This window comes from Pipistrellus kuhlii, unplaced genomic scaffold (genome assembly GCF_014108245.1).
Source record: "Pipistrellus kuhlii isolate mPipKuh1 unplaced genomic scaffold, mPipKuh1.p scaffold_m20_p_6, whole genome shotgun sequence".
Classification (NCBI taxonomy): domain Eukaryota; kingdom Metazoa; phylum Chordata; class Mammalia; order Chiroptera; family Vespertilionidae; genus Pipistrellus; species Pipistrellus kuhlii.
In genome coordinates this window covers 54,918,709-54,929,976 of record NW_023425562.1, presented here as the reverse complement: position 1 = coordinate 54,929,976, position 11,268 = coordinate 54,918,709, and positions in this window count along the sequence as shown.

Below are 11,268 nucleotides of genomic sequence, written 5' to 3'. Positions count from 1 at the left end.
CACTAGTTCCCCAGAGATAGTTGTCATGGTAACCACCCCTGGGAGGTGGGGGGTGCCAACTTCCTGACACCAAGAGCCTCAAGATAAACCCAGAAACAGGCCTGTTCCATAGCCCTGACCCAGATCAGCGCTCCAGGAGGAAAGAGACGCGCCCAGCACCGCACAGCCAGGGGTGGGGAAGCCAGGCCTCCCCAGCCTGGGCTCCCACAGCCCCACCCCGTCCGTGGCTGCCTTCCCTGCCCCCGTCCCTCTGCCCGCCATGGTGCTTCCCACATTCCTCCGGCCTCGTGCAGGGTCTCCTTCCCACGGCATCTCACCCTTGGCTGCTGGTCAGCCAGCTCATCCTCCTGGGAACGGCCGACGTGAGCTGGACGCCGGACTCCTTGCAGGGGTTTCCGTCATCAGCTGAGACTCCCTGACGGACCGGAAAGCCTTCCACGCCCCTCACCCCAAAGGCAGTCATCTCCGATGGTGGACCTTCCAGCACGGGGAGCTCAGGGTGAGGCTCTTTTCGGCAGTCAGGTCCTGTCCTCTGGGTGAGGTCACGTAGAGCAGCTGCCATGGTGAACGGCTCTGGGCTGGGAGGCCAGCGGCCTGGATTTGGCCCCACTACATCTGATCTAAGTGCGCGTTTGTTTTCATCCTCACCCAAGTGTAAGATGAGAGAGAGAGAGAGAGAGAGAGAGAGAGAGAGAGAGAGAGAGAGAGAGAGAGAGAGGCACATCTATGTGAGAGACAAACATTGATCGGTTGTCTCGCGCACACACCCTACCAGGGATCAGGCCCATAACCCATCTGTGCACGGGACAATACGCTAACCTCTGAAAAACACAAGTCCCTTCTTCTCTCTGGGACTCCATATCCCACCGGAGAGATGGGGATGAGAACCCTGTTCTGTAACCGGCCACCACCACCGTAAGGCTGCTGGCGGCCAGACACATCCAGCATTTTAGTATTAGTAAACAAGGGAGGGCTGTGGTTTGAAGAACTGGCCTGCCTTTCTGGCACCTCCTTTTAGAATAATGGGACCTCGGGATTGAAAGGGTGGTCCCCACACCATGAGGAGCTTAAGCAAAAGCAGGGAGGCTGAGAAGAATCCAGGGGCCTATGATAATCTGTGCATTGAAGTGTAGATGTAAGGCTGGGGAGGAAGAGAGAGCAAGCTAGAGGGAGAGGATTAGTCATCATCAAATCCCAGGGGTGAGGACCTTGCCCCCTGGGCCTCAGGGACTCACTGGAGGCTCTGAGACAGCTTCCGGCCTGACCCGTGTAATTTTAATACTGCGGCATACCGCTGTGGAGGATGAGGGGCGGCCTGGTGGCAAGAAAACATGGTGCATGCCAGGAAATCATTCCCTCGTCCGGTCATTCAATGAATATTTATTAGATACGATCCAAGCTGCGTAACCTTGGACAAATTATTTAGCCTCTCTGTATCTCAGATTCCTCATGTGTAAAATGAGGAGGAGTCCTGGCTGGTTTGGTTCAGGGGTTAGAATGTTGGCCTGTGGATGGAGAGGTCTCCGGTTTGATTCCTGGTCAAGACACATACCTCAGTTGCAGGTTCAATCTCTGGCCCCAGTCAGGGCTAGAGCAGGAGGCAACCAATTGATGTGTCTCTCTCTCAGATCAATCTTTTTCTCTCTCCCTCCCTCCCCCTCCCTTCCACAGTCTCTAAAAACCAGTGGAAAAAAATATCCTCATTCCTCAGGTGAGGATTTTTAAAAAAATAAAATCAAAATGAGAAAGAAAAGATGCCTACCCATACAAGTGGTGTGAGGGTCAGATGAATTAATACAGGTAAATGTTAAGCACGCTGCATGGGATTAAGTTCTCCATGAACGTGCACTGTAATTATCATGATAATTATTGAACATCTACTATGTGCCTGGTGCTCTCTAGACAGTACACGTACCATGTGACACTGTACTCAGGGGGTTCACAGTCTAATAGGAGAGGAAAAAAACTTAAAAAGACCAACTTGAGAAAAAAAAGAAATAATAAAAATAATTACAAATTGTTACATCAAATGTAAAACTTAACAACCATCCCCTCACCAACTCAAGTGTGCAAAAAACATTCATTTCTTTATTTTTTCAAAAACCAAATTAAAAAAGGAACCCTCGTGCACTGCTGGTGGGAAGGCAGACTGGTGCAGCCACTGTGGAGAACACTATGGAGTTTCCTCAAAACTAAAAATGGAACTCCCACTTGACCCAGTGATCCCACCTCTAGGAATATATCCCAAGAAATCAGAAACACCTATCAGAAAGGATAAATGCACCCCTATGTTCATAGCAGCACAATTCACCATAGCTAAGATTTGGAAACAGCCTGAGTGCCCATCAGCAGATGAGAGAGTTAAAAAACTGCGGTACATCTACACAGTGGAATACTATACTGTGCTAAAAAAGAAGGAACTGTTACCAGTTGAAACAGCATGGATGGACCTGGAGAGCATTAGGCTAAGCGAAATAAGCCAGTCGAAGAAAGATGAATATCTCATGATCTCACTCATTTGTGGAATGTAATGAACAACATAAACTGATGAACAAAAATAGAGCCAGAGACAGAGAAGCATTGAACAGACTGTCCAACCTCAGAGGGAAGGCAGGGGAGGCGGCTGGGTAAGAGACCAACCAAGGACTTGTGTGCATGCCTACGAGCATCCACAGACAGTACGGGGGTGAGGGCATACGCTGGGGAGTGGAAATGGCTGGGGAGCAGTCAATGGGAGGGATGGGGAGAAGGAGACTTATGTAATACTTTAAACAATAAAGAACTTACATTTTATTTTTATTTTTTTTGTCATTTTTCCTTTAATAATACTAATAATTCAAATATTCATGGACCTAAATGTATTCTATCTGAAAAGTAAATATTTAATTGAATTAAAATTATTTTTATTAAAGTTAAGAACTTACATTTTAAACAAATTAAATTCTGTTCCTATCCTCCACCCTTTTGGTCTGGAGGGAAATTCACTCTTCATCCTCACCTGCCAGGGGACAGGGAGGAGAACCAGGGTCTCTGCCTGGCACTGGGCCATGGGAGGCCTCTAAGCACAGCGTCCAAACCCTCAACTGCCGCTGAAGTCCAGCCCAGAGAGGGAGTCTTGCTGGAAGCCTGGATCCAGCCTCCCAGGTACACTGTCCATTTGTCCCCACAGACTGGCCACCACTTGAGGCCCTGCCAAGAAAGAGACAGGAAGATCCCCCCAGTCCCAGACTCCTTCCTCTTTTCTTCTCTTCAGAGCCTCCAAGAGCTCCTCTCTCTCCCCTTGTCCGTCCCTCAGAAGCAACGAGCACCCTCTCTACACCCAGGGGCGGCAAACTCAGACTCCAGGACCCAAGTAGTTAACAAAAGGTTGAGACGTGGTGATCAGAAAGCACATGAACCACAAAGAGAGAACAGCCCAGCTCAGCTCACCCAGATGCCACCAGGCAGTGTTGCCTAATGGTTAGAAGACCATATTCTTGAGTTATGCTACCTGGGTTCAGATTCTGGGGTTGCTCTTTACTGTCTGTGAGTTCTTAGGCAAACCACTTATTCCTCTGTGCCAGTTTCCTTAACCCTGAAAGAGAATCCTACTTGTTCCTATCCCTGTGACTTCACATGAGCAGTGCTTCGAATGGTGCCTGACACTGGTAGGTACTCAATAAGTACCAGCACCCTCATGTGAAAATGCAGGCTGAGGTGGCCAGATCCTCTAACTACTCAAAAGAGGTCCGATAGCCAACTTTTTATTTTGAAATTGCTCTTTTAAAAAAAAAAAAAAAAAAAAAAAAAAAAAAAAAAAAACATTGGCAACTGAGTGAAAACAGTTGTTAAACCTTGGTGAAGGTCATACAAAACACATCTGTGAGCAGAACTGGGCCCATGAAACCGGCGGTTTGCAATATCCCCTCTGCTGAAACCTATCAAAAATGGAAGCCAGCAGAAACCGGTTTGGCTCAGCGGTAGAGCGTCGGTCTGCGGACTGAAAGGTCCCGGGTTCGATTCAGGTCAAGGGCATGTACGTTGGTTGCGGGCACATCCCCGGTGGAGGGTGTGCAAGAGGCAGCGGGTTGATGTTTCTCTCTCATCTAGTTCTCTATCTCTCTCCCTTCCTCTCTGTAAAAAATCAATAAAATATATTTTTTAAAAATTAATAAAATATATTTTTTAAATGGAAGCCAGAAAGGAAAGAGTCTTGGAGGCCATCTTTGCTTTGAACCCATGACCTATCCCAGGCAATAGTTACAGGAAGGACAGGAGAAAATGCAAATGAATATATCAAATTATCCTGGTAGATGGCGCATTGCACGTTGAAGTGCTATGTGCTATGGGGACTTTTTTATTGAATTAGTAACTGAGATAAAGAATAGAAAGGTGGCTAGAGAAGGTGACATTTAAGCTGAGACCCAGGAGAAGGAGCTAGCTCAAAAAAAATCACAAAGTTATAGAAAAGCATTCCAAAATACATGTTTTTAATTTTAAAAATTAAAATATTTAAGGGAGGAAAAAACAAAACACACATCAGGGAGAAAGAAAGCCAGTCAGGGAGGAGCTGCTCAGGTAAAGGGCCTGAGGCAGGGAAGAGCCTGATGCCAAAGAGGCAAGCAGGGAGAGCTGGACATTAGGCAGGTGCTGCTCACGAGGGGCCTCGAAGACCGTTATCTGAGGGCAATGGGGAGCCACTGAAGGCTTTCAAGCTGAGTGTGTGATGTGGAGCTGACTCCTGGAGATGAATTCAGTGAGAAGCTGTTGAAACAGCGTAGGAGAGACCAATGGCCTGGAGGGCCAGCAGCCTTGGGCATAGACAGCCCCAAGTTTCAGTGTCTTGATCGAACTCTATGTCAAAGGCTGGACTGAAGCCACAGAGCAGACCTGATGCTTTCCATAGCTACGCAGTAGCCTTCCCATTGCCAGTGTGCCTGGGCCCATCCTAGACCCCCAGGGCTGCCTGTTGACTGGTCTAGGCTGCCCTCTGCTGGCCAAAGAGGGCCTTCCTCCCAATTCCAGACTGAAAGAGGGAGGATGCCTGTCTCCCACCAATCTCCTCCAGCTCAGTTCATGTCATCTCCGTCATCCAGGAGCTCAATTCAGAAACCAAGGACTCAGTTTCTCCTCTGCATCAGGGAGTCCTGGTGATGCTATTTTTAAAATAAAATCATAAATCATAAATGTCCTCAATATCTATTAAACCCATCTGCTCTCCCCATCCCCACCAGCCCCACCCTAGCCAAAGCCACCACCATCTCTTCTTTGCTCTACTTTCTCACTTTTACTATTGTCCTGGCCAATCCAATTCCTGCTCCACAGTCAGAGGGCTCCTGACATCCTGTGATTCCAGTCCTTCCTCCTCAGTTTATAACTCCTCATGTCAACCACTGTTGGACCAAACACACACACAGGCTTGCCCAGCCAGGACTCTCTGCAGGTGTGGAAAGCTACGGAGATGCGGAAAACAGGAGAGCTCACCTCAGAGCCTCACAAGCAGGCCCTTGGCCTCCCCACTCCTCTCTCCATGTGGTGTCCCAGCCTCACACCATCTCACTGGCTCCTCTCCTCCCTCTATCTGCTTCATTTGTGTCTGTCTCATTCTCCCCCTTCCACAAATCCCTGTTAATTTCTAATGCAAAGCAGACTGACCATTTCTGTTTCTTTGGCATCTACCACTCAGAGTTCTTAAGGTTTCACATTGCCCTCAAGCAGATTGTCATTGTCCTATATAAAAAAAGCTTAAGTGTCTGGTTGTCGGGTCATCCGTTCAATCAATCAAAGCGTAATGTGCTAATTATATGCTAAGGCCGCTCAACTGCTCCCTATGGCATGCACTGACCACCAGAGGGCAGACACTCCAACTAGTAGGTTAGCTTGCTGCTGGGACTGAGTGAGATGGGCTAGACATGCCCTGGAGCCCTCCCGCGGTTCCTCCCCAGCCCTGATCTTGCACCAGTTGGGTCCCTTGGCCTGGCTTGTGCCCTCTCACAATCTGGGACCCCTCGGGAGATGTTAAACCTTGGAGAAGAGGGCTGGTTTTGGCCTGATCCCACAGGCCAGATTGAGGGACCCCACTGGTGCAAGAATTTGTGCACTGGGCCTCTAATCTTCCCATGATATACAAATAAACACATACATATATATATATATGTACATATATAACATACATATATGTGTACTAGAGGCCCAGTGCATGAATAGGGTCCCTAGGCCTGGCTATCAATCAGGGCCTTTCTTCCCTGGCTGCCAGCCACTAGCTGGAGCCTCTCTTCATTACGTGCTGCCCCCTGGTGGTCAGCGCATGTCATAGTGAGCAATAGAATTCCTAGTCTCCCAGTTGAACTCCCACAGGGAAACCTTATACACACACACACACACACACACAACACACACTAGAGACCTGGTGTATAAAATTCATGCACTGGGGGGGGGGGGTCCCTCAGCCCAGCTTGCACACTCTCCAATATGGGACCCCTTGGGGGATCGGGCTTAAACCAGCAGTGGGACATCCCTCTCAAGATCTGAAACTGCTGGCTCCTAACTGCTTCTACCTGCCAACCTGATCACCCTCTAACTGCTCTCCTGCTGATCTGATTAACACCTAACTGCTCCCCTGCCTACACAATTGCCCCTAACTGCCCTCCCCTGCCGAGCTGATCTTACCCCCAACTGCCCTCCTCTGCCAGTCAACTTGGTTCTGATTGGTCGGTTTCTATGCCAGTCAGCATCTCTGGGCCTATCAACGAGGCCTGGTCAGAAAGGTGGAGCTGATTAGCAGCCCTGGTGGAGGCCTGGAGAGAAATGGAGGTGTGGCTACTGGCGAGGCCCGGAGAAAAAGAGAGACAAGTGCTGATCAACAGCTACCACAGAAGCTACAGATCAGACCCTACTCCTCTCTTCAGGCCTCTATCTGAGCCTGATTTGCAATCCCTTCAGCAGTCAGTGTTGGGTCACCAAGCCTGTTGCCATAGCAGTCAGTGCTGGGTCACCACGGCAACCCAGCACTGAATGCAAGACTGACTTCCAATTGGTCAAGCCCCCAGTCGTGATGGACCGAGTTTTTATATATTAGGATATATATATACAGCTCCTTCCTAGAAAAAATACCAACGTCAATGCAGTAACATTTTCAATCTTGAAAACATTGTCATACTAACATCTACCTTCATTCCAACATCCTATGGATTGGCCCAAGATTATAGAAATCCTCACTAACTCCAGTCTCAAACTACGTAATGGATGTTTCACCGACCCAGAGGCCTGTAACAGGCGAGCTGGACACCCAGACCACGCTGAGCCAAGGAGGCCCAGGCCCACAGGAGCCTCAGGGTTCCTAGGCAAACCTTACCCTGTTTCCTCAGCTCCTAAAGGCTACCGTGTGTAGCACGCATTTGTAGCTGTGAAAGAGAATAAAGATGATACACTAAGAGAAGCAGAGAACAAGCAGTGAGAGGATGCTGGCAGCATGGACACCATGTTTGGGAGTAACTGCGGCCCAGAGCTGCCCTTTGCAGGGACTTGTTATCCAGCTCTTCCCTGGAGTTCACAAGCCTATACCTTCCTACCTAATGTGCTTTGAGCTGGGCTTCCAGCCCTGCAAACCGGGGAGCTCTGCCTCACTGTCAGAAGACACTTGCCATTCCCTTTGCAAGTCCAGCCTGTCCCCGACCAACAAAGGACAAAGGGAACTCTGCAATGACGGCTTTGTGTGGGAGTCTTCAAAGCTCTTTTATTTCCTTTTTGCATGTTGGGAGCAGAGGGGTGTCCATCATACTCATTCCTTCATGGTAGACTGTCATCGCCATTTCCCCCAAGGCCCCTGTTTCATTTTACTTATGTACATTTTTGTTGTTTGTTTGTTTTAACTCCCAGTTTCCACACTCATTCCCCTCCCTCAGTAGGCAACCCAAACTAATGTACTTGATATGTATTTTTAATAGGTGAATACTCTTGTTAGCTTTACAATGTTGCCATGGATATGCACTATTTTTTAAATCCTCACCCGAGGATATGTTTTTATTGATTTCAGAGAGAGAGGAAGGGAAAGAGAGAGAGAAACATTGATGTGAGAGAGAAATAGATTGGCTGCTTCCTGTACACACCCTCACTAGAGATCGAACCCACAACCTAGGTCTGTGCCCTGACAGGGAATTGAACCCTCAACCGTTGGGTGTACAAGACAATGCCCAACCAACTAAACCACTCAGCCAGGGGCTAATATGAACTTTTATATAAAATTTTTAAAAAATTATATAAATCATATCACATACTTTTCTTCAGGCTCAGCTCTGTGCTTTAAAGATCTATTCATGTTAGGGGGATCGTAAGAGATGAATTTACTGCACCAACCAGATGCCTTTAGTGACATAGTGGCATGACCCCCAGCTGTCGTTGAGTGGTGGTAATAGCCACTCACAGCTGTCACCCTCTCTGGAGAACTGCCAACAGAAGCCAACTGGCCAGAGGCACAACCCTACCCCCTTCCCTAGACTGTGGCCACGGCCTGAGAGAACCAGGGGTGCCAGGGCCTAGCCTCAAGGCGGAAACAGCTCCGCACTGCAGCGTGTGCCCAGAGCTCCCCTGGGCTCAGGCTGAAGGGAGTCTCCCGCTGAGACGCCCTCTTCACTTATCCTCTTACTTCCTTAGCCTTTTCTTCCCTCATTCACTTCCTCCTAAGTACACTTTTCCCCAAAATCACTTAAACAAGCATCCCCCTATAGGCTCTGCTTCTAGGGAGTCTGACCTATGGCAGTGACCATACATTATCATCGAAGCTGGATGCTTCTTTTTTTTTTTTTTTTAATATATTTTATTGATTTTGTACAGAGAGGAAGGGAGAGAGATAGAGAGTTAGAAACATCGATGAGAGAGAGTCATCGATCAGCTGCCTCTTGCACACCCCCTACTGGGGATGTGCCCGCAACCAAGGTGCATGCCCTTGACCGGAATCGAACCCGGGACCCTTCAGTCCCCAAGCCGACGCTCTATCCATTGAGCCAAACCGGTCCCGACGAAGCTGGATGCTTCTAAGAGGGCCAGGGGTTCTATTACTAACTGAGCCAGGATGAAGGGCAGAAACCAGGGCCATCCTGCCCAAACCAGGACATGCGCTAACCGACATGCACGTGGCTGGTTGCCGCCGGTGGCCGCCTAATGTCCCACAGAACACATCCAGCACCTTCTGTCTACCTGTTCCCCGGTGACACACACTTGGATTGCTCTAACTTGCTGCTACTAACAAACAACAACGACAAAACTGCAGAGAAATCCTCGGACATGTCCCCTGGTAGACTTGTTTGAGTATTTCTCTAGGGTTGTGGAGCTAAAGACACAATTCACATGAGCTATTTTGGCCTCCAAAAATGTTTCCCAAGTGAGAAGTCAGCCCTAATGCAAGGAGGAGTGGGGCTCAGTGTTTCTCCCTGTTTCCTCTGCCTTCGTAAAGCCCCGGTGGCATTTAGCAGGAGCACCACCTGCTAGAAAGACCGGAGCTCCTGAGGTCCCCTAAGGAGATGGCATTTGACTCAGCTGGGAGGGATGAGTCAGGGTTCACCAGGGTTGTGGGGTGAGAAAAGGGTTTCGTGGAGGAAACAATGAACTCATTCATTTATACAAATATTGATTGAGCACATATAGTTAAAGATCTTGTGGTCTCAACAGAGAATAAGAACAGTAAACATTTATACTGCTGTCCAGCCCGTTTTCTCACAAGGATCAAAAACCCAGCAACACCTGGCTCCTGAGAGGATATACAGAATACACCTCCTATGAATTAAGCAAGTTCTCCGACATGAGCACTTCTGAAGCTAAAAGTGCATGTGGATCGTCTGGGGACCTGGTAGGTCTGGGGGGCGGGGGTGGAGGAGGACTTGAGATTCTGCACAGGCTCCAGGTGATGCTGAGCCTTCTGATCTGGGGACCAAACCTGGATTAAAAAGGGGTACAGAACCACAATACCATTATCGCCTCCAAATGATCCATATTCAACCTTCCCCACTTGGCTGAGCATTTTCTTTAAAAAAAATGGTCTCCTCGAGAATGATACATTACCCTCGGTTTTCACATTTCTTTAGTCCCCTTTCTTCTACAACAATCTCATGGATTGTTTTTTTCTTCCATGGCACCAACTTTTTAAAAATATATATATTTTTATTGGTTTCAGAGAGAGAAAGGAAGAGGGAGAGAGCAATAGACACATCAATAATGTGAGAGGTTCATTGATCAGCTGCCTCCTGCACAGCCCCTACTGGGGATTGAGCCCGAAACCCAGACATGTGCCCTGACCAGGAATGGGACTGTGACCTCCTGGTTCATGGGTCAGCCACTGAGCCACACGAGCCCGGTGGCAGTGGCATTTCTTGAGTCCAGGCTGTCTTGTAGAAGGTGCCACAATCCTGACTTTTCTGGTTTCCTCGTGATTAGATGCAGTTTAAACGTGTTTGGCAAGATGACACAGGTGATGTCCCCCACACTGCATTGCATCTTGCCATTGTGTTCCATCCTCTCTGGTGATGCTAAGTTTGAGCCTTTGGTTAGGGGAGTGCCCTCCAGATCACTCCATGTCAAGGCAACGTCTTTCTTTTATAATTAATAAGTAATCCGTGGGGCAACACTTTAAAATGGTAGAAATATCCTGTTCCTTCATAGCCTTTCTCTCAATAGCTTTAGTATCCATTGATGATCCTTGCTTCTTATTTTCAGAGCTAGTTAAGCATGTAATACTGTGTGCCAAGTGTGTGTGTGTGTGTATGAGGAAAATTTTTTAAATTGTGCACTCATAGTGACTGAACTCTATATAATAAAAGGGTAATATGCAAATTGACCCTAAAGGTAGAATGACAGGGAATGACCAGTCACTATGACATGCACTGACCTCCAGGGGGCAGACACTCAATGCAGGAGCTGCCCCCTGGTGGTCATGTGCTCCCACAGCAGGAGCTCTGCTCAGCCACAAGGGCGGGCTGATGGCTGCAACTGCAGCAATAGTGGCAGAAGCCCCTCCGACCCCCTCGGCAGCACTAAGGATGTCACCCCGAGGGCTGCCAGAGGGATGTCTGACTGCCAGCTTAGGCCTTATCCCCTGGGAGCGGGCCTAAGCCAGCAGGTGAACATCCCCTGAGGGGTCCCCGGATGGCGAGAGGATGCAGGCCAGGCTGAGGGACACCCCCCCACACTCCCACCCCGAGTGCATGAATTTTCAATGGCCTACCTGCTGAGTAGCTTCCTACCTAATAAAAGAGTAATATGCAAATTAACCATCACTCTTTTACACCCACCAGCCAC